Source organism: Notolepis coatsorum (assembly GCF_963971535.1).
Source record: "Notolepis coatsorum genome assembly, chromosome: 17".
Taxonomy (NCBI): Eukaryota; Metazoa; Chordata; class Actinopteri; order Aulopiformes; family Paralepididae; genus Notolepis; species Notolepis coatsorum.
Genome location: NC_140181.1, coordinates 76,178,876 through 76,206,677, shown reverse-complemented (window position 1 = coordinate 76,206,677; position 27,802 = coordinate 76,178,876). Strand labels below are relative to the sequence as shown.

The 27,802-nt window shown below is 45.3% G+C and overlaps 1 protein-coding gene across 1 annotated transcript in view; it reads left to right on the top strand.

The window, feature by feature from the left end:
* The window catches only part of mtcl2 (microtubule crosslinking factor 2), a 179,963-nt gene that overhangs the window by 32,190 nt on the left and 119,971 nt on the right, over window positions 1-27,802 (top strand).

Below are 27,802 nucleotides of genomic sequence, written 5' to 3'. Positions count from 1 at the left end.
CCCATTCTGACCCCCCCCCCTCCACCACTTCGCCCCCCCCCCTCTCTCCACACCACCACTGGCCTCTGCGTCAACTTCACTCCCCCCTACAACCACGGGGAAAGGGGCCCCCCCTCCATCTGATGAACCTAGCACCGGCCCTGGCTGTGCACCTGTTTCGGGAGCATGGTTACTCCCTGGCCCTGCAGCTTCTCCCTCCACCACCAGCTCCTCTGTCCCGTTATCACCCTCTACTCCTCCTACATCTTCTCCCTCCACCACCAGCTCCTCTGTCCCATTATCACCCTCTCCTCCTCCTACAGCTTCTCCCTCCACCACCAGCCCCTCTGTCTCACCAGTAACATCCTCCACTCCCCCTGTATCTGCCTGTTGCTCTGCAGTGATTACCACATTAACCTCTACTATTTTTTCACTTGGCTGACGCGATGCCCCTCCCGCTGCGCGCTTTGGATGCGGACAAGCGAATCGCTTATGTCCAATATCCCCGCACTCAAAACAGCGCAAGCTGTCAGTACTCGCATACACAGCATACAAGCTCTCCCCAAACTTCACAGTGAAACTAGCATTTAACGTTTGGTCTGCGCTTTTCAAATACATAAACACTTGCCTACGCAACGAGAGTACATGTTTCAGCCCAGGTTCCTTACACCCAAGAGCAATAGGTCTGAAACCACTCGCAAACCTCCCGAAGCGCATCAGCTCTCTCGACAGAGCCTCGTCTTTGATAAACGGCGGCACGTTAGACACGACTACCCGTGTAGCAGGAGCCGACAGCGGCGATACGGCCACAAGCACATCCCTCACAAAAATGCCACTCACAATTACTTTGTTTACCAAACTTTCCTTTTTCAAAAAAACCACCACAGCTTTATTCATCCGCGATGCATAAGCGAGATTTTCGCATCCTACCTGCTCGCCGACAGCTTTCAGAACCTCCTCCACCGTAGCAGTCCCCTCGGGCACACACCTCACCCCGTGTCTGAGCGACACAGACTCAGGTCCTGCTGATTGCGAGGCCATGTCACCGGCCGCCTCCACTCACCAAACAATACACTCGCCTCCAACACTGTACACTTACACCAGTTACCCTGATAGGAAAATTAACCCATAAAACCACACCTCACTGTGCACATAGAAAAGAAACGGGAAAATAAGAACAAAAAAAAGGAAAATAGAAGAAAAGAAAAACCTCCACAAACACCTCCGCTCACGTCAATCTCACTCCCAGCACCCTGAGAGAGAGAGAGAGAGAGAGAGAGAGAGAGAGAGAGAGAGAGAGAGAGAGAGAGAGAGAGAGAGAGAGAGAGAGAGAGAGAGAGAGAGAGAGAGGGGATAATGGAAGGTAGAGTAGGCTAGATTCTGCTCAGGTCACGTTTAATTCTGAGAGGTATGAAGAAGTTGTGCTTCAGGAAGGGAACTTTTTTGTAGAAGATTTTATTTGCCAAACTTGGGAGAGAAGGTAGAATATTTTGTTTTCTATGGGGGCCAGTCCTGGGACTGGAAAGGGAAAGTGTTTTCTATGGGGGCCAGTCCTGGGACTGGAAAGGGAAAGTGTTTTCTATGGGGCCAGGCCTGGGACTGGGAAAGGAAAGTGTTTTCTATGGGGCCAGGCCTGGGACTGGGAAAGGAAAGTGTTTTCTATGGGGCCAGGCCTGGGACTGGGAAGGGAAAGTGTTTTCTATGGGGCCAGGCCTGGGACTGGAAAGCAGCGTCTCCCTGTATGGACTGGAACATGGAAACCACCAGGTTTATACTGTGCGATTTATCTAGGTCAGCATGATGGATTAAACTATAGCACAGTCTGAGAAGCCACAGTACAGACCACACATGACTGAAGGAATATATATATATATAAATTATATAAGGAAAACTGAAGGGAATATGGGGAATATCAAGCAAGTAAAGAGACAAAGGGAAAGAGAGAGAGAAACGGAGAGAGCCAAATAAAGTGGGAGAGATTCAGAGGAAGTCAAAGGAAAAGAGAGAGACTGAGAGAGATAGAGAGAGAGAGAGAGAGAGAGAGAGATAGAGAGAGAGAGAGAGAGAGAGAGAGAGAGAGAGAGAGAGAGAGAGATAGAGAGATAGAGAGATAGAGAGAGAGAGATAGTCAGGGAAAGACAAAGGACTCTTCCAGGCAGTGTTTCTGGGTCGATGGGAGATTCCACTGGGACAGACAGAGGTTACACACACACACACGCACGCACGCACGCACGCACGCACGCACGCACGCACACATGCACAAACACACACACACACACACACACACACACACACACACACACACACACACACACAGACACACACACACACGCACACATGCACACACATACACAGAGAAACACAACAGTACAAGGTCATACAATATCAATGTTTATTTTATGTGTCTACAAACCATTATACACCTACATTAATGCCATATAGTGTAGATAGATTGACATTATGGCCTTGAGCAGAGAGGATGCTTGGCCAGCAGACGGGAGATATTAGGCTTACTAGGCTTCAGGTCAAGGGAGATATTGGGCTTACTAGGCTTCAGGTCAAGGGAGATATTAGTCTTACTAGGCTTCAGGTCAAGGGAGATATTAGTCTTACTAGGCTTCAGGTCAAGGGAGATATTAGGCTTACTAGGCTTCAGGTCAAGGGAGATATTAGTCTTACTAGGCTTCAGGTCAAGGGAGATATTAGTCTTACTAGGCTTCAGGTCAAGGGAGATATTAGGCTTACTAGGCTTCAGGTCAAGGGAGATATTATTCTTACTAGGCTTCAGGTCAAGGGAGATATTAGTCTTACTAGGCTTCAGGTCAAGGGAGATATTAGGCTTACTAGGCTTCAGGTCAAGGGAGATATTAGTCTTACTAGGCTTCAGGTCAAGGGAGATATTAGTCTTACTAGGCTTCAGGTCAAGGGAGATATTAGTCTTACTAGGCTTCAGGTCAAGGGAGATATTATTCTTACTAGGCTTCAGGTCAAGGGAGATATTGGGCTTACTAGGCTTCAGGTCAAGGGAGATATTAGTCTTACTAGGCTTCAGGTCAAGGGAGATATTAGGCTTACTAGGCTTCAGGTCAAGGGAGATATTAGTCTTACTAGGCTTCAGGTCAAGGGATATATTAGGCTACTTTTGTTTTGTTTTGTTCTCTTAATCTTTTTTTAAACTTCATTTTGAAGTCCCACTCCCCGGAGCCCCTCCCCCACTCAACTGTGATTTGTCAAAGCAGCTGCCTTTCAACCAAAAACTCCTCCCCGTCTGCGGGCGACAGCGGTGACAGAATCTGCATTCTCATTCAAATGCAGATTCCGTCTCTAGAGGGATCCTTTCTTCATAATTGATGGCAACGTTGACGCAGAATTGTCCACAGCTTCAAGCGGTTCCTCGTGCATCATGGTGTGAGGAATGGACGAGCAGATGTTGCACCTCAAACCTTGTGTATGATTTCAGCTCCAGCAAATGTTTGTGTATAATTTTTTCCAGCTGATGTAATTCATCTCCTATATGGGAGGAACCAGGAGCACTGAGGTAATTTCATGCTCCAGTAACAAGAACATGGCCCTGTTTCATGTACGTGGTTCAACTAAGTCGATCAACATGTCCATTATCCAGCTTCAGTTAACCCGATGTTCAAAGCCGGGATTTTCCTGTTTCACAAAGGAGGATTCAGTCTCGTTAACTCAAGCCAGACTTGAGAGTCAGGCTCAAGTCAGGCTAGATGCGCGCTCCCGTTTTAGGTGGAAAGCCAGCACGTATCGATGGCAGAGACCCTGATTCTCAACGGCATTGATTGATTAATTGATTTAAGACTTTATTGACAGATTGCAATAGGCTCAATCGCCTCGCCGACAAGTTAAATGCGTTATCTATAGGCTAATTCTAAGTCCCTCATTACCTCAATCAATCAGATTATATTTCTTTAAACTTGCCTGCTGGATTGAATAATCAAATGAGATCTTGCTAGCGAAAATTATTAGTTAACTGTTATACAGAATTACGATACGGCTCTCTTACCCATTGATTGATGTATAGTCAATCTTTTACTTATCTTCTCTGTGGTGTAACGGGTTCTTCTTTTGACTTTCACACGGACGACCGGGGTTCAAGGCCCTAGTCTTTTCCTTCTTTTTGCAATATAGGAATAATTCAATTTGGTGCACGTTGAGAGCTATATAAAGAATGACATCCTCAATGCATGTAGATTTATAATATTTTAACTTAAAACCAGGCTACTTTGGCGTATAATCATTAATATTATATTCAAAAAAATCATATTGGAAACACGGGGATTTGAACCCCGGTCGCTGAATTGGCAGGCATGAGCACTACCGCTGGGCCACTGGGCCAGATGGGATAAATTCATTGTTTATACATTAATGAACGAGAGACCCGTGTTTAGAATATCCGTTGTTTTGAATGAAGTTTATCTCTTTATCCTCATTCATTAATGTGACGTCAACGGCTCATTCAATTTCTCAAATCCGTCAAACAGCGCATCTCATCAGACATCTTAATCCCAGTTACAATTAAAATAACCACATCATGTGTACATCGCACGAGCGAGCGCCACCGTCGCCACGGTATATATAACGTGCATTATTTAGGACAAAGTGAATTTAATATCAGCATTTTGGGTCTATTTTACATTTCAAAAGCCCCCTCTGGAAGAATGGAGCACAAAAACGTAATTCAGAATGGTATAATGCAGATCGTAGACTGTGGGAATAGTTTCAGGAAACGGGCTGTCACTTCTTTGCGGGGGCGTGGCGATAGTTCAGGCTAACTTGAACTTGAACTCTGCTTTCGAGCAGGCTCAAACTTTTGGATATGTTGTCATGGTGATTTGGGAAATCCACGTACATGAAATCGGAAAGTCAGGCTAACACAGTTATCCAGCTAAAGTTATCCGGCTAACTCGGTTATCCCGGTACATGGAACGGGGCCCATGTCTGATAGAGTGACAGGTCAAGCTAGTTTACATACAGTCACTGTTAGATACACAGCCTCAGGGTGGACTTGTTTACAGAGAGGAAGGAAGGAAGCAAGGAAGCAAGGAAGCAAGGAAGGAAGGATGGAAGGATGGAAGGATGGAAGGAAGGAAGGAAGGAAGGAAGGAAGGAAGGAAGGAAGGAAGGAAGGAAGGAAGGAAGGAAGGAAGGAAGGAAGGATGGAAGGAAGGAAGGAAGTACGGAAGGATGGAAGGAAGGATGGAAGGATGGAAGGAAGGATGGAAGGAAGGATGGAAGGAAGGATGTAAGGACGGAAGGATGGAAGGAAGGATGGAAGGAAGGAAGGAAGGATGGAAGGACGGAAGGATGGAAGGAAGGATGGAAATACGGAAGGAAGGATGGAAGGAACAGGGTTGGATAGGTTGAGAGATGCATGAATGGATGGGTGGATGAATGGATGGATGGATGGATGGATGGATGGATGGTGGATGGATGGATGATGGATGGATGGATGAATGGATGGATAGATGGATGTATGGATGCTAAAGTGCAGATAGATTCAGTTATGTCGACACCCTGGGGTGGAATAGTGTGTACTGTGCAGGGAATAACAGTATATGGACAGAACATAAGATAAACAGAAGATAAAGGATGGGTGAATGGATGGATGGGTGGATGAATGAGTGGATGTATACAAAAATCCAATGTGTGGTTAGAACCGCCCCTCCCCCTCTCTGTCTCTCTTTCTCTCCCTGCTTCCCTCTCTTAGTCCCTTTCTCTCTCTCTCTTCTCTTTTTCTCTCTCCCTCTCTCTCCATCTCTCTCTTTCTCTCTCTCTTTCTTTTTCTCTCCCTCTCTCTCTCTCTCTCTCTCTCTCTCTCTCTCTCTCTCTCTCTCTCTCTCTCTCTCTCTCTCTCTCTCTTCCTCTCTCTCTCTCTCTCTCTCTCTCTCTCTCTCTCTCTCTCTCTCTCTCTCTCTCTCTCTCTCTCTCTCTCTCTCTCACTCTCCCTCCCTTAATTCCCCTCACTTGTATAGTCATTAAAAGGTTTTTGAAGGGTGTGCTTATGTCACCTCTGGGACCCGCAGTATAAAGTCGAGGGGATTCTAAAAGCTCTGTCCAGTCTGTTCTCTGTTGGGAGCCATCGTTATCGGTTTATAAAACACTGTTATTATTATTATTTTTAATAGCAGGCTTTTTAAATGTAGGTTTTTAATCTGGCTTCTGCCGTGGTTCAGGATCAGACAGATCAGTTCATGTAGGGTCAGGCCCGAAACCTCTAATGTGGAAACACAAGAGACTATCAATAAAACCATCTGCCTTCTGCTACACATGCACACACACACATGAGCACACATGCGCACAAACACACACACAAGCATACACATTAGGGGTCGGAATCACCAGAGGCCTCACGATACGATACTATCGCGATACTTGAGTCACGATGCGATAGTATTGCGATGCTAAATATATTGCGATATGCTGAGCATTGCGATATTAATATTGCGATATATTGCGATTTATTACCTTTTTTCAACTGCAAAGTAAAACTTTGTCAACATGTTGTATCTAATAAAATAAAGTTCAGTCTGTTCATCTCACTTCAAAATTTCTTCCTGCAGAACATGGTATTTTCTCAAGCAGACGGATGTAAACACTGTAATCTGTGTTGCATGTACCTGACAAACTGAACTGTTTGTATTAGTCATATTCCAACTTAACTGAATGCACAAGTGTGCGTGTGTGTGGACTACTGTACTATTACAGGTATTGAAATGAACAATGCAACTTCCTTAATAAATAAATAAATAATTAAATATCGATACTTGGCGTCCCGGTATCGATACAGTATCGCCACGCAAAGTATCGCGATACTACTACGTATCGATATTTTCCCCTACCACTAATACACATGCATATGCATGCACATACAGTATACAGTATGTATGTACACCCATACACATACACCCACATGTTCACATCTGTGTGTGTGTGTGTGTGTGTGTGTGTGTGTGTGTGTGTGTGTGTGTGTGTGTGTGTGTGTGTGTGTGTGTGTGTGTGTGTGTGTGTGTGTGTGTGTGTGTGTGTGTGTGTGTGTGTGTGAGTGAACATGTGACCACAGTCACATTGAGGCTGCTGTTCTGGTGCTGACAAGAACACGTCCACAGTGAGTTGAACCCCCGGGGGAAATTTAGAGGAATTACAGCCTGGCCTGGTCCAGCATGTCTAGCCTGGTCCAGCATGTCTAGCCTGGTCCAGCATGTCTAGCCTGGTCCAGCATGTCTAGCCTGGTCTGGTCCAGCATGTCTAGCCTGGTCCAGCATGTAGAGAGCCTGGTCCAGCATGTCTAGCCTGGTCCAGCATGTCTAGCCTGGTCCAGCATGTCTAGCCTGGTCCAGCATGTAGAGAGCCTGGTCCAGCATGTCTAACCTGGTCCAGCATGTCTAGCCTGATCCAGCATGTCTCACCTGGTCTGGTCTAGCCTGGTACAGCATGTCTAGCCTGGTCTGATCTAGCCTGGTCCAGCATGTCTAGCATGATCGAGCATGTCGCGCCTGGTCTGATCTAGCCTGGTCCAGCATGTCTAGCCTGATCCAGCATGTCTCGCCTGGTCTGATCTAGCCTGGTACAGCATGTCTAGCCTGGTCTGATCTAGCCTGGTCCAGCATGTCTCGCCTGGTCCAGCATGTCTAGCCTGGTCCAGCATGTCTCGCCTGGTCTGATCTAGCCTGGTCCAGCATGTCTAGCCTGGTCTGATCTAGCCTGGTCCAGCATGTCTCGCCTGGTCTGATCTAGCCTGGTCCAGCATGTCTAGCCTGGTCTGATCTAGCCTGGTCCAGCATGTCTAGCCTGGTCTGATCTAGCCTGGTCCAGCATGTCTCGCCTGGTCTGATCTAGCCTGGTCCAGCATGTCTAGCCTGGTCTGATCTAGCCTGGTCCAGCATGTCTAGCCTGGTCTGATCTAGCCTGGTCCAGCATGTCTAGCCTGGTCTGATCTAGCCTGGTCCAGCATGTCTAGTCTGGTCTGGTCCAGCATGTCTAGTCTGGTCCAGCATGTCTAGCCTGGTCCAGCATGTCTAGCCTGGTCCAGCATGTCTAGCCTGGTCCAGCATGTCTAGTCTGGTCTGGTCCAGCATGTCTAGCCTGGTCTGGTCCAGCATGTCTAGCCTGGTCCAGCATGTCTAGTCTGGTCTGGTCCAGCATGTCTAGCCTGGTCTGGTCCAGCATGTCTAGTCTGGTCCAGCATGTCTAGTCTGGTCTGGTCCAGCATGTCTAGCCTGGTCTGGTCCAGCATGTCTAGCCTGGTCCAGCATGTCTAGTCTGGTCTGGTCCAGCATGTCTAGCCTGGTCTGGTCCAGCATGTCTAGTCTGGTCCAGCATGTAGAGAGCCTGGTCCAGCATGTCTAGCCTGGTCCAGCATGTCTAGCCTGGTCTGGTCCAGCATGTCTAGCCTGGTCCAGCATGTCTAGCCTGGTCCAGCATGTCGGGCCTGGTCTGGTCCAGCATGTCTAGCCTGGTCCAGCATGTCTAGCCTGGTCCAGCATGTCGGGCCGGGCCCAATCGGGTTCGAGCAGATAATCAAATCAAATCTCTATTCCACATCAAGGCTTTGTGGGTCCGATTAATTGCTCCCTCGATTATATCTGGCCTGAAAGTCCTCAAAATGTGTTTATGATTGCATGTGTGGGTGTGTCTATGTTTGTGAGTGAACTAACTAACTGCTGCATGTTAGGCAGGGACTCCAGATGAAAACGAGCTCATTAGCTAATTCTGTCACATTTACATTGATGTGGAAACTGAAGATGTTTATTAATGTGCACTGGGTATAAAAATAATAATAATAATAATAAAATAAACTTAAAGGGGAACTATCTTATAAATGGCCTTTTTCAGTGTTTAGCATTGTTTCATAGCTATGTGGACTTATATTAATATGATCTATGTCTCTAATTCTCATATTGGTGCATTTTTCCAATTCTCCTCTCACAATATTCACCCTCACTGAACTGAGTCATCAGAAAATGTGCTGATTTGTGATGTCAGAGAGACTCCGCTGCATAATAATCATCAGGCCCCACCGTGGTTTAGGTGCCCAGGCTCAAAACGGCTTAAGATCTTGAGGTAGAAAAATGCTGTTTTTGAGTACTTGATTAGAAATACAAAACAATGAATAAAAAAAAAAAAATTACAGAGGTGTTCCATAGACTCACAGGAATTGTGTAAAAGTGCCCAAATAGTGAAAGAAATAGTAAAATAGTTCCCCTTTAACATGTGATAGTGCACATGTGAGTGTGAGTGTGTGTGTGTGTGTGCATCAGACTATGAATGATGCTGAGCTGCTCCCAGCAGTCGAATTACACATGAATTAAACATCCTTATGTCCCGGTTAATCTGCTCACTAGACTGTGTGCTGTTATACTGTAGTCTGCCCTGTATTCTGTTTCACTGTGACTAGTTACTAGTTTCTGTAAAACTAAACAAAGCTAAGGAGTCCTTATTCAACTGGTGGTGTTTTAACGTTCCTCTGTTTTTCCTGGGTGAGCGGCAGAGTTGAAATGGTCCAACTTATCAAAATTCTGTCTGTTTTATGGGCACTGACATCTTGATTAGAATGTAAACATTTTTATTTTCACTCAAAGCCGATATGTTGGCTGTGATATGAATGAAGCAAGCAACAGTTACATTTACATTTACATTTAGTCATTTAGCTGACGCTTTTATCAAGTCATCAGGAAGGGCACAACTCTAGTAACAATGTTCATCAAAGTGTTGAGTAGTGATGTCCCGATCACGTTTTTTTGCTCCCGATCCCGATCATGTGATTTTGAGTATCGAGTACCGATACCGATCTTTCCCGATCCGATAAAAAAAAAAAAAAAAAATGTTTATACTTTATTTTTTTTCAACAAACAGACCAGCCACACTCTCAGACCCAAACGCATTTCCTTTGCTTTAATTATACATCAAATGATTTATGTCAAGGATTGCAATGCCTCGCTTGAATGAAGTTAACTTTTCACCTGGATAACGTCAACATTCAGGGTGAATGTAATGTGAGAAATTGGGATAATAAAAAAAAAAAAAAATGTATTTGGGTCTGAGAGTTTGGCTGGTCTGCCGTTCTGCAGCTGGATACTATTGGTTTGTTTTGGCAAAATTCTTCTGCTCTGTGTGACAATAAATAAATGAATGATGATATGCAATTTAAAACCAAAACTAAGGCCTCAGTATGAGTTTAAGACGTGAACATGGTCATGTTTGTTGGAAAAAAATTAATGGCTGATTTTTTATTTATTTTTTGCTGATCCCGATCTTCGGAAAATCACGTGATCGGATCGGGACATCCCTAGTGTTGAGTGCTACAGTGTAGGTTAGTATATTAGGACAAGTGCATGACAGTAAGGTTAGTTACTGTAGGGTTAGATTATTATATATTTAAAAAATTTCAGATAATGGTTGAAGAAGTGCGTCTTTAGTCGATGGTGAAAGATTGGACAAGTTTCGGCTGTCCTAACTGGGGTGCCGGTGGGCAGTTTGTTCCACCATTGTGGGGCAAGGACTGAGAATAGGCGGCTTCTCCTTGATGACCCTCCCGTAGCTCGGATAGGCATTGAACCTACTGTATCTTCACAATATATAATATAATATATAATATACGTCTATATAATATGATATATAATGTAGGGTGTGTATACTGCATTTCCTTAGCGGAGGACCTCACACGACCCTGTCTTTGCATCGTCAGGGGCTCAAGAGACGGATATTTCAGTGATATATGATGTACTCTGTCTGTACCACTGCTGTAAGTACGAATGGTCTAATCTCGTTGATTGATGATGTACAGTGTTCTGGGCTACTGGCTCTCTGCTGACTTTCCATGGACCATATTTTGTAACACACTGGTGTTTTTCTTAACGAGAGCTCAGGTGCACCTTTAAATTTCAATCAAAAGCAAATAAAACTGCAGGTGAAATAGAAATAAGAAACATTACCCTGACGGCAACGCCATCCAAATCCAACCAATTCCATTGAAGTGGTCGACCTATACGACACGTTGTACCCCGAGCTTTATACCGTTGAGTTATGGTACTATATAGTGTGGCTTGTCTAATCGTGTTGATTGATGATGTATTGTAGGTATGAATTGTTATTGGAATTCCCCTGCGTAGTAGCAGTGCTAGGCCTGATCAATGTTATATGACAAGCGCCTGGTATTCAGTTATGTACAGCTGCATGATACAGAGAATCAGAATAATTCACTTACACACAACAGACACACACACACACACACACACACACACACACACACACACACACACACACACACACAGGGGTTCGGTGTTTTGCTCAAGGACACTTCGATGTGGAGCCGGGAGGAGCCTGGATCGAACCTGGAACCTTCAGATTACCAGGCGACCGGCCGCTCTATCTCCCGATCCACTGCCCCTGTATTGAAGGGCTATATTGCTTTCAGCATGCATGGGAATTGCAAATGGCGCGAAATCAATGTGGTTAACATACTGGGCTATTTAGGAAGAGAAGCAGAGTGGAAAACCAAGACTCAGTTCCTGCTGCATTTAACAATATGTCTTTTTTTATTATTCACTCTAACCGATTTCTCCTTCATGGCATAATGAAGTTTGTTTTATTGTTTTATTATCTTTTGCCAAAATAGCCAAACTGCATTGCCTCAAAAACGTTCTTGTGCGTCAAAGCCTTTAGGGGTGTGCAATTTGAGTGAGATAGCATTTTTTAAAGTGAACGTTTCTAATGATGATATAGCGATGGCTATGGAGTTTTAGAATTTCAAGATAGAATTCCAGAGAGGACTAGAAAGAAAATAGAGTTGCAAAAATAAACATACTACAACCGTGAAAGAGTTGGGCAGTGATGGATAGTGTTAGTGTCCCCAAGGCAGGGTTTATTGATATTCTTGTTCGGTAGGAGTGCCAGGCCCCATCAACCCGGCGGGAGGATTAACCTGGGACAGATAGGGCTCCCACAGCAGGTCATTTGTAAAGCAGGTGCTTCACCAGAGTGTGTGCACAACACCAGGATGCACACACACACACACACACACACACACACACACACACACACACACACACACACACACACACACACACACACACACACACACACACACACACACACACACAGTATAAACTCTTGAACAAAGCATGTGCTCCCCCCACCCTCTCTCTCTCTCTCTCTCTCTCTCTCTCTCTCTCTCTCTCTCTCTCTCTCTCTCTCTCTCTCTCTCTCTCTCTCTCTCTCGACCCCCTCCCATATCATCTGCATGTGGCTGTCTTCTACTATTATTAGCCATAACAGCCATTCTTTATGAGCTGTGAGCAGAGATAATTCTCCCTCCCTCACCTCTCCCCTTCTCTCCTCCTCTGTCCTCTCTTTCTTTCTCCATTCCTCTCTCTCCCTCTCTTTGTGTCTCCTCCTCTCTCCTCTCTTTCTTCTTTGTGTCCTCCTCTCTCTCCTCTCTCTCTCTTTCTCCCTTCCTCTCTCCTCTCTTCTCCCTTCCTCTCTCTTCCTCCCTTCCCCCTCTCTCTCTTTCTACCTTCCTCTCTCCTCTCTTTCTCCCTTCCTCCCTCTTTCTCCCTCTCCCCTCTTTCTGATTTCCAAACTGAGGCTGTGATGTCATCAGCATGCTGCCACCGCTGTGATGTGGAACTAGAGACGTGGATCGTGAAGAGCTGGCATGCTCTGCTGTTGCAAGGACAGCATGCTTGCCATCATGTTGCTATGGTTACACTGCTAGTGTGTGCTAGAGTGCTGCACCACCGCTGTGGCCCCACTGTACAACAATAGGTCCTGTGCTGTACATGTAGATTCAAGATTCAAGAGTTTTATTTGTCACATACATACCAGGGCATACAGTGAAATGCGGGTGGCCATGCCCGCTTCGATTGTGCAATAATACTAATAATAAAATAGACATAAAAAACAGGTAATAAAATATACATAAAAAGGGCATGATAAAATAGACATGCTAAATTCCTGAGATTGTTGGCTACGGGTTTAAGGCACTGGGTCCTATGTACACTACTATACAATATACAGTTTTAGCTCTATATCCCTATGCTATACTTGCTATATCTAAACTATACTATACAAGAACCACATTGGTTCTTTCCTTTCCTTTATTTTTCTCGTTCCTTTAAAATGCCCTTTCCATTTTGTTTTAAAGTGACCGTTTGTGTGTGAGCGATTGCAGCATTGTGTTGTGTGTGTGTGTATGTGTGTGCTCATCTGTACTTGTGTGTGGAGAGTTCAGTGTTCAGTGTTCTGATGGCCTGGGGGAAGAAGCTGAGCCGTAGTCTCTCTGTTCTCGTTGCGTGTGTACGTAGGCGCTTGCCTGACCGCAGCAGCTTGAACAGGCTGTTGTTGGGGTGGTGGGGGTCTTTCATTATTCTGCAGGCTCTGGATTTGCACCTCCTGTATTGTTTTCTGTTTATAATACAATAGGACCCTTTTGATTTAGGAATTGGAACCTTTCTTAATTCAACTAGAACATTGTTTAGATTTGGAGCATATTTCTAGAACCATACATAGAATATAATCCACGGAGTAGCTAATGCTATAAAGTCATCCCACTGGCTACAATTGGCTTGTTGAGGTAACTGCCGTTAATGTTGTCTCATAATGTCTCATGTCTCACAGTTCTTCAGATGAATTCACAGAAGAATTGTGTCTCGTATCATGAGATGGTTGCTAGAAGCAAGTCGCTCTCTCCTGGAAGACTCCCGGCTTCAACTCCCGGCTGAGAGAGTTATGTCATGAATAGGGTGCCACATCAAACGATTCTCTGTCACAAGACGAGAGCACTATTCTCCATTCATAGCGTGGTGGGTTTCATCCGTATGTAGACTTGAGTTAAAGTCAATTATGTAAGACACTATAGCGTTGTAGAGGACGTAGAATTGAGTTGAAGTCAATTATGTAAGACACTATAGCATTGTAGAGGACGTAGAATTGAGTTGAAGTCAATTATGTAAGTTACTCCATAGCACTGTGTAGGGAGCGTAGATGTATGTGATCAGTGCCTCGGGGCAAGTTGAACAGTTATTATAGTATCCTCCTCTGTGGTTTTATTATGACCTCATTTGACTGCATGGCTTTTCCAGCTTCGCGATTATTATTCATTGTCCGTGTTTCTTTCATCCGCGTTCTAAGGGAAATACTTCATAGAGACGTACACTTGAAGTCCACTATGTAGCCTCAGCCAACTGTACATATCTATTTTAATGACGGATGAGAAAGACGTAGTGTTGAAACGGGTCCATTGCAGTTATTATACGAGTGAGCTTAACCCTTTCACTGCCACACTACAAAGGGTTAACACTTTCACTACCACACTACAAAGGGTTAACCCTTTCACTACCACACTACAGACGGTTAACCCTTTCACTAACACACTACAGAAGGTTAACCCTTTCACTACCACACTACAGACGGTTAACTGAACATGGCATTTCCTATCTGGAATCTGGTGGAGGAGGCCATTTCCACCCTACAGTACATTTTAAAGCGCTTTGAGTGTCTAGAAGAGCGCTATATAAATGCAATGATCATTCAATGATCATTCAATGATTAAAAAACAAAAGCAAAACAAATGTAATGACACTGGATGCAAGAACAACTGGATGAAACAGCTAAACATGAGTTGTCTAAGCACCAAAGTCTTTCATGTATTTTGATACCGTCTGCTTACATTTCTCATTGTACATATTAGAGTGAAACTCCTTCTCTCCCGGGTTGATCAGTTCCATTGTTCCATAGCTGTATCTCTCAGTGTTCAGTGTTCCATGGCATAGTTCTGATTGGGCTGTATCAGTACAGCCATCTCTCTCTCTCTCTCTGACAGCAAGATAGGAATACTATCCCCTCTCTGACAGTATCAGTCTGTCACCCCCGTCCTCCCCACCCTTTATCGCGCACTTGTGTCCTTCCTTTTTGTCTCTCCTTTCCTAATGAGATTGCCTTTATCTAACTGGGCATGTAGGAATAATCCTCTGATCATGCTCTCTCTCTCTCTCTCTCTCTCTCTCTCTCTCTCTCTCTCTCTCTCTCTCTCTCTCTCTCTCTCTCTCTCTCTCTCTCTCTCTCTCTCTCTCTCTCTCTCTCTCTCTCTCTCTCTCTACCACTCTCTCTCCCTCTCTCTCTCTCTCTCTCTCTCTCTCTCTGTTCTCTCTCTGTGTTGTTCCGATGACATCACAATGAAATGACAGTGTTGAAATAATAATGATGATGATAATGATATAACATGTGATATGAATCACTACATATTTGACTTTCAGAGCTGTGGCGATGTGAGAGGGAAGTCCTCTTTCTAGCTGTTTAATGAGGCAGAGATGCAGTTTGACATCTAATATTAGATGAATTATATCAAATGTAAGCAAGGTGAAAAATAATGATTAAGAGACTTAATGTTACCTTAATCTATTCGATTATTCTCTTCTTACTTCCAGTGATGGTGTAAGATAGAAGTCCTCTGTTTAATGAGGCAGAAATGCAGTTGGACATCTAATATCACGTAAATTATATCAAATGTAAGCAAGATAAATAATTATGATTAAGAGACTAAATCTTATGTAAATGTAAACCTTCTTCTACTGGATGTTTTACTGTCAGTGTCGTGGTGTCGTGTGAGAGGAACGCTCGTTCAAGCAGTTTAATGAGGCAGAAATCAACTCATCTAATATGACATTTAATATGATATTAAGCAAGGTGAAAAATTATGAATGCGGGATAACATGTAATCTCCATCTGCTGGACTTTTTTTCCCCCTGTCATGTTTTAGCGGAGTATGAGCACATTCCAATTACTAGCTGTTTAATGGGGCAGCGATACGGTTTGACGTCCAACATGATTTGAATTGAATTGCACACATACACATCATTGTAACGTGAAGAACTAACGTTTCTGGGACAATATAGAATCTTAATCTGCAAGGCTTTAGCTTCTTGGGGGGGCAGTCGTATGGTGATCCGGAGGTTCCCGGTTCGATTCCCGCTCCTTCCGGGCAGCATGTCGAAGTGTCCTTGAGCCAGACACTTAACCCTTAATTGCTCCTGATGAGCAGGTTGGCACCTTGCATGGTTGCCTCTGCTGTGTCAGTGAGTGAACTGTGAGGAACAAATTGTAAAGCGCTTTGGATAAAAGCACTATATAAATGCAGCCATTCACCATTTAGCTTGATTACACACACAATAGTTTCTGTGTTTTGGTGGAGCATGAGAAATAGAGTTTGGCCGCACTGCTAATTGGAAATTGGAAAAATAACAATACTAACTTTCATCAGCCCAGAGAAACAGTCATAAATTTGTCCTCCCACCCTGTGAACCATGCAGGCTCATTAAAACATATCTTTGTCCCTGTTATGTGCCCCCCCCCCCTCCCCCCACAAGCCAGTTTCGGTCTCGACCTGTCATTCTCAAAACAAAAGTCAAACTTGTGTAAACACAATAAACTTGTGTGTTTGTGTAATGTGTGTGGGAGTACATTCTCACGCAAGGTCAGGCTTACAGTATACCAAATATGAAGGCATACCGTCATGGTTCCATGCAAAAGTATCGATTTTGACTATACTGTCGGCCATGATATATGCATATAGAAAAAATATAATAAAAAGTAAACATACTGTAAAGTTATATACTGTATAATTATTTCATAATTTTTTTTTTATCCACTTTTTCTCCTCTTTTTTACATTTTTCTCCCATCCCAATTTCGCTGTGCCAATTCTCCCCTCCCCTGTCTTGAACATTGCTCGCATATGCCCCCCACTGGCCGGTTGTAGGAAGGATAGAAGCCTTGCATCACGTGTCCCCTCCGATACACGAGGAGGCAGCCTGTCACATCTTTTCACCTGCCAGTGCGGACTCATTGGCGAGGTGTAACGCATGGGAGGCTCACACTACCCCCCCCATTTCCTGTCTCTGCTGTGCAGGCGTCCCCCAACCGACCTGTAGGAGTCGCTGTCCACAACGTCCAGATTACCACCCATCGACTTCCACCCACTAACTCTGCCAATTGAGTTAGTATGACGGCCGGCCCAAGCCGGAGGCAACGCCGACAGCCGGATACGAACCCGGTGTCAATGGCGTTGGTGACGAGCGCAATGTCCGCTGCGCCACCCAGCCGCCTCTAAAAAAAATTTCATTTTGAATGAAATGACAATTGTATTACAAGATAAAGACAAGTCATATCACATTCCAGGGCCTACCTGGAAGAGGTCAAGGTCCTGGCGGGATGGTGCCAGGAAAACAGCCTCTCCCTGAACGTCAGCAAAACAAAGGAGATGATTGTGGACTTCAGGAGGTCGGGGGTCAAGGACTACAGCCCCCTCAGCATCGACGGGGCACCGGTTGAGAGAGTCAACAGCTTTAAGTACCTCGGAGCCTACATATCCGAGGACTTGACATGGACCACACACATTAACAGTGTTGTGAAGAAGGCACGACAACGCCTCTACTTCCTCAGGCGCCTAAGGAAGTTCCAAGTCAGCCAGAAGATCCTTAAGAACTTCTACTCATGTACAATAGAGAGCATCTTGACCGGCAACATCACCTCCTGGTTTGGGAATAGCACTGCACAAGACCAAAGCAGTCTACAAAGAGTGACACGTTCAGCCGAACGCACAATTGGAGGGGGGCTCCCCACCCTCCAGAACATTTACTACAAGCGTTGCAAGGGCAAGGCTAAGAGAATCATTAAAGACTCCAGTCACCCGAACAACTGCCTCTTTGAACTGCTGCCGTCAGGCAAGCGATACAGGAGTCTCAAGGCGAGCACAGAAAGACTCAGAAGAAGCTTCTATCCCCAGGCCATCAGGCTGCTAAACGAACAATGAATGAACACTACACAACAACAACCACCAAACGCACATAGCACACACATCCACACGCACACACTCACTTTAAACAAACACACTGTAGCACCCACTCCACACACTTATAGCACACACCCACTTTAAACAAACACACTGTAGCACCCACTCCCCACACTTTATATTTATGGATGAAGGATTGCACTACAACTCGTACACCTTACTGTAAATTGTACCTAAAATTGTACCTCATCCCATTTCTGCTTTGCACTAGATAGTACTGTACATTAGTACACTGCATAGTATTGTGTATTGTATATTATATGGTAACTCAGAACATTGTACATATGTCTATACCGAACACTGTGACCTCATTTTCTTCTTCTAAATTCATGCTATATTATGTTATTATGTTATTTGATACTATCTTGTCTAGCACAGTCTCTGGAGCGTAACAGTAAGAAGCATTTTGTATGAAAGTATTCTGTACTTCTGTATGACAACTATTAAAGAACTTGAACTTGAACTTGTCATTTGTACTGGAAAACGAAATACCATCAAATACCATAAGAAAGATAACGTGATATGATTCTTTGGCCCAGTCCTAGTGCAAAGTCTGACTGTGTGTGTGTGTGTGTGTGTGTGTGTGTGTGTGTGTGTGTGTGTGTGTGTGTGTGTGTGTGTGTGTGTGTGTGTGTGTGTGTGTGTGTGTGTGTGTGTGTGTGTGTGTGTGTGTGTGTGTGTGTGTGTGTGTGTGTGTGTGTGTGTGTGTGTGTGTGTGTGTGTGTGTGTGTGTGTGTGTGTATGGTATATACTGTATCTCAATGTCTTTAACTACTAATGTCCTGTAACAAGGTGATTGCCACGGCCATCACTTCTTACGTAAGCACTTACATAAACTATAGCCCTGTGTGTGTGTGTGTGTGTGTGCGTGCGTGCGTGCGTGCGTGTGTGCGTGTGTGTGTGTGTGTATATGTATCTGTATGTGTGTGTTTGCGTGCTGACTGAGCATCCATCCTTTTTTCCCATCCACTGTCGTCAGCCCTCCGCTCTTCAGTCCCTCAGTGCTGCTCAGGACAACAACCCCCCTCGCAGGCCTCTCTAGTCTCCAGAGTTCACACTGAGGTCAGATCTGAGATCCACGCAGTTATTATTCACTGAAAAGGGCTTCAGCGCTACTGGGCACAGTCCAACTCCTATTGCTGTGCATTCAAGTAAAGGTTAGACAGATATTATAGTCATCAGATAGAGAGAGAGACAGACAGACAGACAGACAGACAGACAGACAGACAGACAGACAGACAGACAGACAGACAGACAGACAGACAGACAGACAGACAGACAGACAGACAGACAGACAGACAGACAGACAGACAGATAGATAGATAGATAGATAGATAGATAGATAGATAGATAGATAGATAGATAGATAGAATCGTGTATTTATTGAAAGCATGTTGAGATAGTCTGACTCTACACATGTAGACATACAGAGCAGCACAATTCATATAGTAGGTCACAAGTTGCTCAACTTGTTTTGCATTTTGCTGACTTACAGTCTGACTTACAGCCTCGAGACACAAAACAGAAACTTGACCGGTATCTGTGCCATAATCTATCCTGCCACGCTGAGCTGTGTGTGTGTGTGTGTGTGTGTGTGTGTGTGTGTGTGTGTGTGTGTGTGTGTGTGTGTGTGTGTGTGTGTGTGTCTGTGTGTGTGTGTATGTGTGTGTGTGTGTGTGTGTGTGTGTGTGTGTCTGTGTATGTGTGTCTGTGTATGTGTGTGTGTGTGTGTGTGAGTCTGTGTGTGTGTGTGTGTGTGTGTGTGTGTGTGTGTGTGTGTGTGTGTGTGTGTGTGTGTGTGTGTGTGTGTGTGTGTGTGTGTGTGTGTGTGTGTGTGTGTGTGTGTGTGTGTGTGTGTGTTCCGAGTACCTGTCCACCAAGAAACCAGTGCTTTACGTTCGATCCAGATAGAGCTATGAATCAATCCGGACTGCTCAGTCAGGACCTCAGAACTACAAGGCACGACAGATCTGCTCTCTGATTGGTGTTTGTTCTTGCGGGGGGGAGGTGGGTGTGTGTTGAGGACTAGTCAAGTTTTTAGAGCGACACCCGGCGTCAACATACAGTGATCTCACTCTGGTCATTCTCCGCTGCACCTCTCTGCTCCTCTCTACTCCTCTCTGCTCCTCTCTGCTCCTCTCTGCTCCTCCCTGCTCCTCTCTGCTCCTCTCTGCTCCTCTCTGCTCCTCTCTACTCCTCTCTGCTTCTCTCTACTCCTCTCTGCTCCTCTCTGCTCCTCTCTGCTCCTCCCTGCTCCTCTCTGCTCCTCCCTGCTCCTCTCTGCTTCTCTCAGCTCCTCTCTGCTTCTCTCTGCTCCTCTCTGCTCCTCTCTGCTTCTCTCTACTCCTCTCTGCTTCTCTCTGCTTCTCTCTGCTCCTCTCTGCTCCTCTCTGCTCCTCTCTGCTCCTCCCTGCTCCTCCCTGCTCCTCTCTGCTCCTCTCTGCTCCTCTCTGCTCCTCTCTACTCCTCTCTGCTTCTCTCTACTCCTCTCTGCTCCTCTCTGCTCCTCTCTGCTCCTCTCTGCTCCTCCCTGCTCCTCTCTGCTTCTCTCAGCTCCTCTCTGCTTCTCTCTGCTCCTCTCTGCTCCTCTCTGCTTCTCTCTACTCCTCTCTGCTTCTCTCTGCTTCTCTCAGCTCCTCTCTGCTTCTCTCTGCTCCTCTCTGCTCCTCTCTGCTTCTCTCTACTCCTCTCTGCTTCTCTCTGCTTCTCTCTGCTCCTCTCTGCTCCTCTCAGCTCCTCTCTGCTCCTCTCTACTCCTCTCTGCTCCTCTCTGCTCCTCTCTGCTCCTCCCTGCTCCTCTCTGATTCTCTCTGCTCCTCTCTGCTTCTCTCAGCTCCTCTCTGCTTCTCTCTGCTCCTCTCTGCTCCTCTCTGCTTCTCTCTACTCCTCTCTGCTTCTCTCTGCTTCTCTCTGCTCCTCTCTGCTCCTCTCTGCTCCTCTCAGCTCCTCTCTGCTCCTCTCTACTCCTCTCTGCTTCTCTCTGCTCCTCCCTGCTCCTCTCTGCTTCTCTCTGCTCCTCTCTACTCCTCTCTGCTTCTCTCTGCTTCTCTCTGCTCCTCTCTGCTCCTCTCTACTCCTCTCTGCTCCTCTCTGCTCCTCTCTGCTCCTCCCTGCTCCTCTCTGCTCCTCTCTGCTCCTCTCTACTCCTCTCTGCTTCTCTCTGCTCCTCTCTGCTCCTCTCTGCTCCTCTCTGCTCCTCCCTACTCCTCCCTGCTCCTCTCTACTCCTCTCTGCTCCTCTCTGCTCCTCTCTGCTCCTCTCTGCTCCTCCCTACTCCTCTCTACTCCTCCCTGCTCCTCTCTGCTCCTCTCTGCTTCTCTCTGCTCCTCTCTGCTCCTCTCTGCTCCTCTCTGCTTCTCTCTGCTCCTATCTGCTCCTCTCTGCTCCTCTCTGCTCCTCTCTACTCCTCTCTACTCCTCTCTGCTTCTCTCTGCTCCTCTCTACTCCCCTCTGCTCCTCTCTGCTCCTCTCTACTCCTCTCTGCTCCTCTCTGCTTCTCTCTGCTCCTCTCTACTCCTCTCTGCTTCTCTCTGCTCCTCTCTACTCCTCTCTGCTTCTCTCTGCTCCTCTCTGCTCCTCTCTGCTTCTCTCTGCTCCTCTCTACTTCTCTCTACTCCTCTCTGCTCATCTCTGCTCCTCTCTGCTCCTCTCTGCTCCTCTCTGCTTCTCTCTGCTCCTCTCTACTTCTCTCTACTCCTCTCTGCTCCTCTCTGCTCCTCTCTGCTTCTCTCTGCTCCTCCCTGCTCCTCTCTGCTTCTCTCTGCTCCTCTCTGCTCCTCTCTGCTCCTCTCTACTCCTCTCTGCTCCTCTCTACTCCTCTCTGCTCCTCTCTGCTCCTCCCTGCTCCTCACTGCGCTCTTTCACTTTATTTCCCGGATCCTAGCGTTAGGTGCAGCACCAGACCGCCCTGTATTATTCTGAATATACAGTAAGTGACCAGCAGTGATTGTGCACCAGTGATCCAGCTCACTAGCCGTGTAATGGAGCAGAACGGGGGCAGTGAGTGTGAACCAGTGATCAGCATAGACTCAACCACCTACGATTACGTGAAATAAGCGTGTAATCGGACTATACCGCTATCGTTATTGTATCTCCTGGTTGCGTTAACAAAAATGTTTGCCTCTTTTGATGTGCACATCAGACGAGAAAGGCACTACAGAAATAATAATGTAAGGGGTAATGTAAAATATGTGTGCTGATTACTAAACAAGCTAAAAGTCATATTTAGATCGGTATGGTTGGTTGAGTCTGCATGGTCCTCGTAGACAACCGGTTAAAGTGAGGACTGTGTGGACTCAACTATTAGATCACATGATTATCCCACGTAATTGTGAGCGGTGGCTTCATGCGGTCTAAACATGATCAAAACATCTTACTGAGTGCTCCTTTAAATACAATCAAAATGCTGCCTGAGCGACTCAGATGGAACTAGTGGACTCATTAGAAGCCATGCTGAATAATTGCGCATATGGAAAATGTTATCATGGTTTAAAGATGAGTATGGCTATCTATCACTGCATGAGATAGGGGGGGTAGAGAGAGAGAGGGAGAGAGGGGGTGAGAAAGAGAGGGAGATGGAGAGAGAAGGAGAGAGAGAGGGGGAAGAGAGAAAGAGGGAGACAGAAAGAGAGAGGAGAGAGATGGAGTGAGAGAGAGAAATACAGAGAGAGAGGGGGTGCGAAAGAGGGGGAGTGAGAAAGAGGGAGACAGAAAGAGAGAGGAGAGAGAAATAGAGAGAGAGAGTAGGAGAGAGGGAAAGAGAGAGAGGGAAAGATAGAGAGAAGGAGAGATAGTGGGGGAGATAGAGAGAGGGAGAGAGTAAGTAAAGCAGAAATGAAAGGAGGGATTGTGGAGCCAGCAGGAAAAGAGAGGGAGATTACAATTCAGACAGACAGAAACGTGGGCCGATAGAGGGACGAATAGAAAGAGGATTACACATAAAAAAGACGAGTGTAGGAACGAGAGGAGGGGATGATGAGGGTGTATGATCGAGAGGAGGGGATGATGAGGCTGTATGAACGAGAGGAGGGGATGATGAGGCTGTAGGAACGAGAGGATGGGGTGATGCGGGTGTAGGAACGAGAGGATGGGGTGGTGAGGCTGTAGGAACGAGAGGATGGGGTGATGAGGGTGTAGGAATGAGAGGAGGGGGTGGTGAGGCTGTAGGAACGAGAGGAGGGGATGATGAGGGTGTAGGAACGAGAGGAGGGGGTGGTGAGGGTGTAGGAATGAGAGGAGGGGATGATGAGGGTGTAGGAACGAGAGGAGGGGATGATGAGGCTGTAGGAACGAGAGGAGGGGATGATGAGGGTGTAGGAACGAGAGGAGGGGATGATGAGGGTGTAGTAACAAGAGGAGGGGAGGATGATGGTGTAGTAACAAGAGGAGGGGATGATGAGGGTGTAGTAACAAGAGGAGGGGATGATGAGGGTGTAGTAACAAGAGGAGGGGAGGATGATGGTGTAGGAATGAGAGGAGGGGATGATTAGGCTGTACGAACAAGCGGAGGGGATGATGAGGGTGTCTGCTGTAGGAACGAGAGGAGGGGATGATGAGGGTGTAGGAACGGACAGAGTGACGGGAAAAAGAGGAGGTAAAAGAAAGGAGAGATGACGTGGAGGACGTGCAGGAGATGGACAGTCCGGTGAAGGATTCTGACGTGGCGAGGAAGATTTATGAATGTCCTTTTAGTGTGATTCTAAAGGACACAGCTGGACACGTCACGGAGAATACACTGTACATCATCAAATCACCATCACACTCGAGACGTCTTACACTGCTGTTAGTACTGACTGTTAATCCTCTACTGATTTATATGTGGCAATATAAAGTCCACAACCGATTCCCATGAAAATGGTCATGGATGTTATACAGGTTAAAGTATATGAGCTTTGCATTACTGAGAAGTTTCCTTAACAAGTGAATATACTTAACTTGTGTTTTGCCGCAGTATAGGCACTTGTACTCTGTCATCAACACTTCACCTTCATTACGTTTAATATTGCAATCAATCACCAGATTAGGCTGTAAGGACAGATACTGAGTTAAATGGTATTTCCAGTGGGCTGTGCGGTTGGGCTGTACGGACAGATAACGGGGGAAATACTATTAGAGTTAGAATCTCTTTATTTGACTTATTTTTTGCACACACCATCCTATAACCCATCTTAGGAGCAGTAAATAGTTTGACACTGTTTGACGAACAATCTTTATATAGTTTTATATATATACATTTTATATAGTATAATATCTACATCCTGTTATCTGCACTGCACACTTTTTAGAACTGTATATAGTAATCTTTATTTTAGTCATCTTATTTTATTCTTATTCTATGCTAAATTTATTGTATTTTTTATATTAGTGGAAGCTGCTATGGTCGAGGGACCACAACAAATATAATTTCACTCTTTCTTGCTGTAAGGACACCGAGATACGTGACAAATAAAGGAATGTGAATATGAATCTGAAACATACCCTTAGCTGCCAGAGTTGTACCCTTCCTGCTAACTTGTAAGTTGCTTTGGAAAAAGCGTTAAGCTAAATGACTAAATGTAAATGTAATGCCAGTGTCTTGGTCAAGGGCAATATCATGCATGTCTTTTATGGTGTGGGAGGGAAACCATGCAGACACAGGACATGCAAACCCCTTTAGGGTTAGACTTTAAGAGCCAATAATGGGTTAAATTATATTTCCAGTAGACTCTGTGTTTGGCTGTAAATAGTGATGATGGGTTCAATCGTATCTGCCAGTGGACTGTACTGTAGAGTTATACTGTAACTCTATGTCCAGTAGACCCGTAGATATTGGGGTTAGACTGTAAGGACAGATATGGGTGTACATTATATTTCCACTATAGCGTTTTAGAAGAGAGTCAAGAGACCATTACTGGTTAAATGATCAAAGTCTCCAGTGGACAAACCATTAACCTTTACATGGTCTGGCTCTGCTGGAGCTAGCGAAGCACTTTTACCATACCGCTGTGTGTGTGTGTGTGTGACTGTGTGCATACGTGTGTGTGTGTGTACACGTGTGTGTGTGTGTGTGTGTGTGTGTGTGTGTGTGTGTGTGTGTGTGTGTGTGTGTGTGTGTGTGTGTGTGTGTGTGTACCTGTATGTGTGTGCGTACGTGTGTGGTCAGTTTAAATCATTCATCACCAACCATACCACCATAATCTGCAGTTGTTTTAATTTATTGTACACACTATGTTTTGCATTGATTGTATATTTCTTGTGTTTCTCGTATTATTATGTATGTATGCCCGTTTCGCTGCAGGATGCAGAGGATGACAATTGAAGTGTGTAGGCCGGCTTCTTGTCAGATGCATGGGGTTGTTACTATGCAATTCAGATGCAGCCAAACTGAATAAGCTGCTTTGTGTAACAGCAGCCTCAGGCTAGTTCTGGTGGTAGAAAGCCAGGACACAGAGACACAGAGTCAAGCAGAGGAGAAATGAGGAGAGGGTGAATAAATTAATATCACAATAATCTTGAGTTATTTTCTTCTGATATGGATATCAGCCTATACCACAGTATCTGCTTGCGTGTGCGAAATCACATGTTAAACATCATATTCTTGTTGTTGTTCACATTGAACTCCATATGACATCAAACTGAAACACGAGATGTTTTGGTTCTTGTTTTGTGGGACATTTTAGTTAATATCTTGCTATCATCCATTTAGACATTTGCACCACAGTATCATCACGCTATGAGCCACTGAAAGATGATAAACAATAATATAGAATTATTGCCCCACCCTATATAGTGACGTTTTTAATGCAACACAAGAAATACTGTTAATATGTCAAGCCGGGAATTTGTACATACGTATATATATTGATTATAAATCGATGTACTGTATGGAAATCACTGCATACAATCCTTTGTACTGTGGAATAATCCCTTTTGGTTGCCCCAAACAATAGCTAAGTTGTTTGGGGCAGCTAGCTAACCTAAGTGAGAGCCCAGGGCATTAAGCGCATTGTCTCCTTCTCTTCCTCAGTCTCTCCTAGCTGGCCACGATGAGAGCACTCCTCTTAGCCAAGCTCATTTAACCTTGTACTGTTTGTTTTTACTATTAAGCCTATATTGATCAGAAGATCCGTCTACGATATAATTGATGAGTCTGGATCGACCACAGTACTTAACAGTAGAACAGTATAACATACCGTACGTGTTACTGTTATTTATGGTGATCAGTATCAGGTCCTCTCGTTACATTAAGTCAGCCCATGGGTCAGGCAACTTAAGAGAGTTAAAAGGCTCAGAAGCAGCTGTTGAAATATGTTTCCAGTCATTTAGATCCACTCATTAATCTGTCGGACGCTCTCATTACAAAGCGTCTCCTGTTAATTACCATGTTCAGATTGATTACTGGTGTCTGGGCAGGTCACACACTGCTCCCTGCATCAGCCGCACAGACTCTTATTCCTTGATGACATACATTCAACCGCTCTTACCTCCGAAGAGCCAAGGCTTTTTTAGCTTATTAAGACAAACAATCTTGTTTTCGGATTGACGACCATGTATTTTTCAAACTGTAACAGGTTCTGAATTGGTTTACGATAGCTTGCTGGTTACTCCCCTTGAAATTGGTTTTCCTGATAATTGTCACGTTCAGCGCTCACAGCAGAATAGTCATCCAACCTGCAATTACACCGACCACACGTTCACAATTAAACAACCGATACAACGAAACGCCCATTGCTGTAGCTTTGTTTTTCGAGGTATTTATGTCATAGGAATTGTAAGGCTTACTACAGAGTAGACACAAAGACTTTGTTAATTGATTTGTCGGTTTTTACGCTTTTTTTCATGCTGAATGAGTTGTTTCCTGAAGAACTGTAAGCACATCTCTGGTAAACACTACATTTGAAGAGGTTCTCTAATTCAAATATCTTACAGCTTTTCAATAAATTCAGCGAATCGATTAGTTGACAAATCCTGTGACTATTAGTCGACTAAGCATTTATTTAGGACTGTCCTAATAAATGCTGGAGGATCTCTGGGAGAAGCTATTATGCAGAGGCTATATAGGACATCCTGTAGGATGTATTATGGGTGAAATGTATGTAATGTAATGTACATGTTCCTTCGGGGGAAATCCGTCCTCAGCATTTGACCCGTCCTAACTATTTTAGGAGCAGTGGGCAGCCACACAGCGCGACCCCCCGGGGGACCGACTCCAGTTGTACTGCCAGTACAGGCACTACAGGATATACCCAGCATGCATGTGTTTTTACGGTGTGGGAGGAGACCGGCGTACCCGGAGGAAACTCACGCGGCACACGGGGAGAAGATGCAAACTCCACACAGAAGGGCCCCCCATGCTGGGGTTTGAACCCAGGACATTCTAATAGCGCGGCCCCCGTCAGATGCTTTTATCTGTGCTTGGTTGATCTTGCCCGGTCTTGTTGCCAACAGACTGCAGTAAATGAGCTCTCAGTGTAAGGGATGTTTGATCCATGTCTAATGGTTAGATATATAACTACCTGCTAGTCCTTCTTCCACAACTGATTTGATCAGTGCAGTGGAGCGGGACGTGCCTGTGTGTGTGTGTGTGTGTGTGTGTGTGTGTGTGGTGTGTGTGTGTGTGTGTGTGTGTGTGTGTGTGTGTGGTGTGTGTGTGTGTGTGTGTGTGTGTGTGTGTGTGTGTGTGTGTGGTGTGTGTGTGTGTGTGTGGTGTGTGTGTGGTGTGTGTGTGTGTGGTGTGTGTGTGTGTGTGTGTGTGTGTGTGTGTGTGTGTGTGTGTGTGTGTGTGTGTGTGTGTGTGTGTGTGTGTGTGTGTGTTACAGCCTCTCCTGGGCCCATTCAGTGCCCTAGGGGGACAGAGGCCTCTCCAAGCTCATTTAATGGTAAGAGGAGGAAAGAAAGAAAGGGGAGATCGAGGTTAGATTGGCTGGCTCCACCCAGAGAGAGAGAGTGTGTGTGTGTGAGGGGGGGGAGTTAGTGTGAA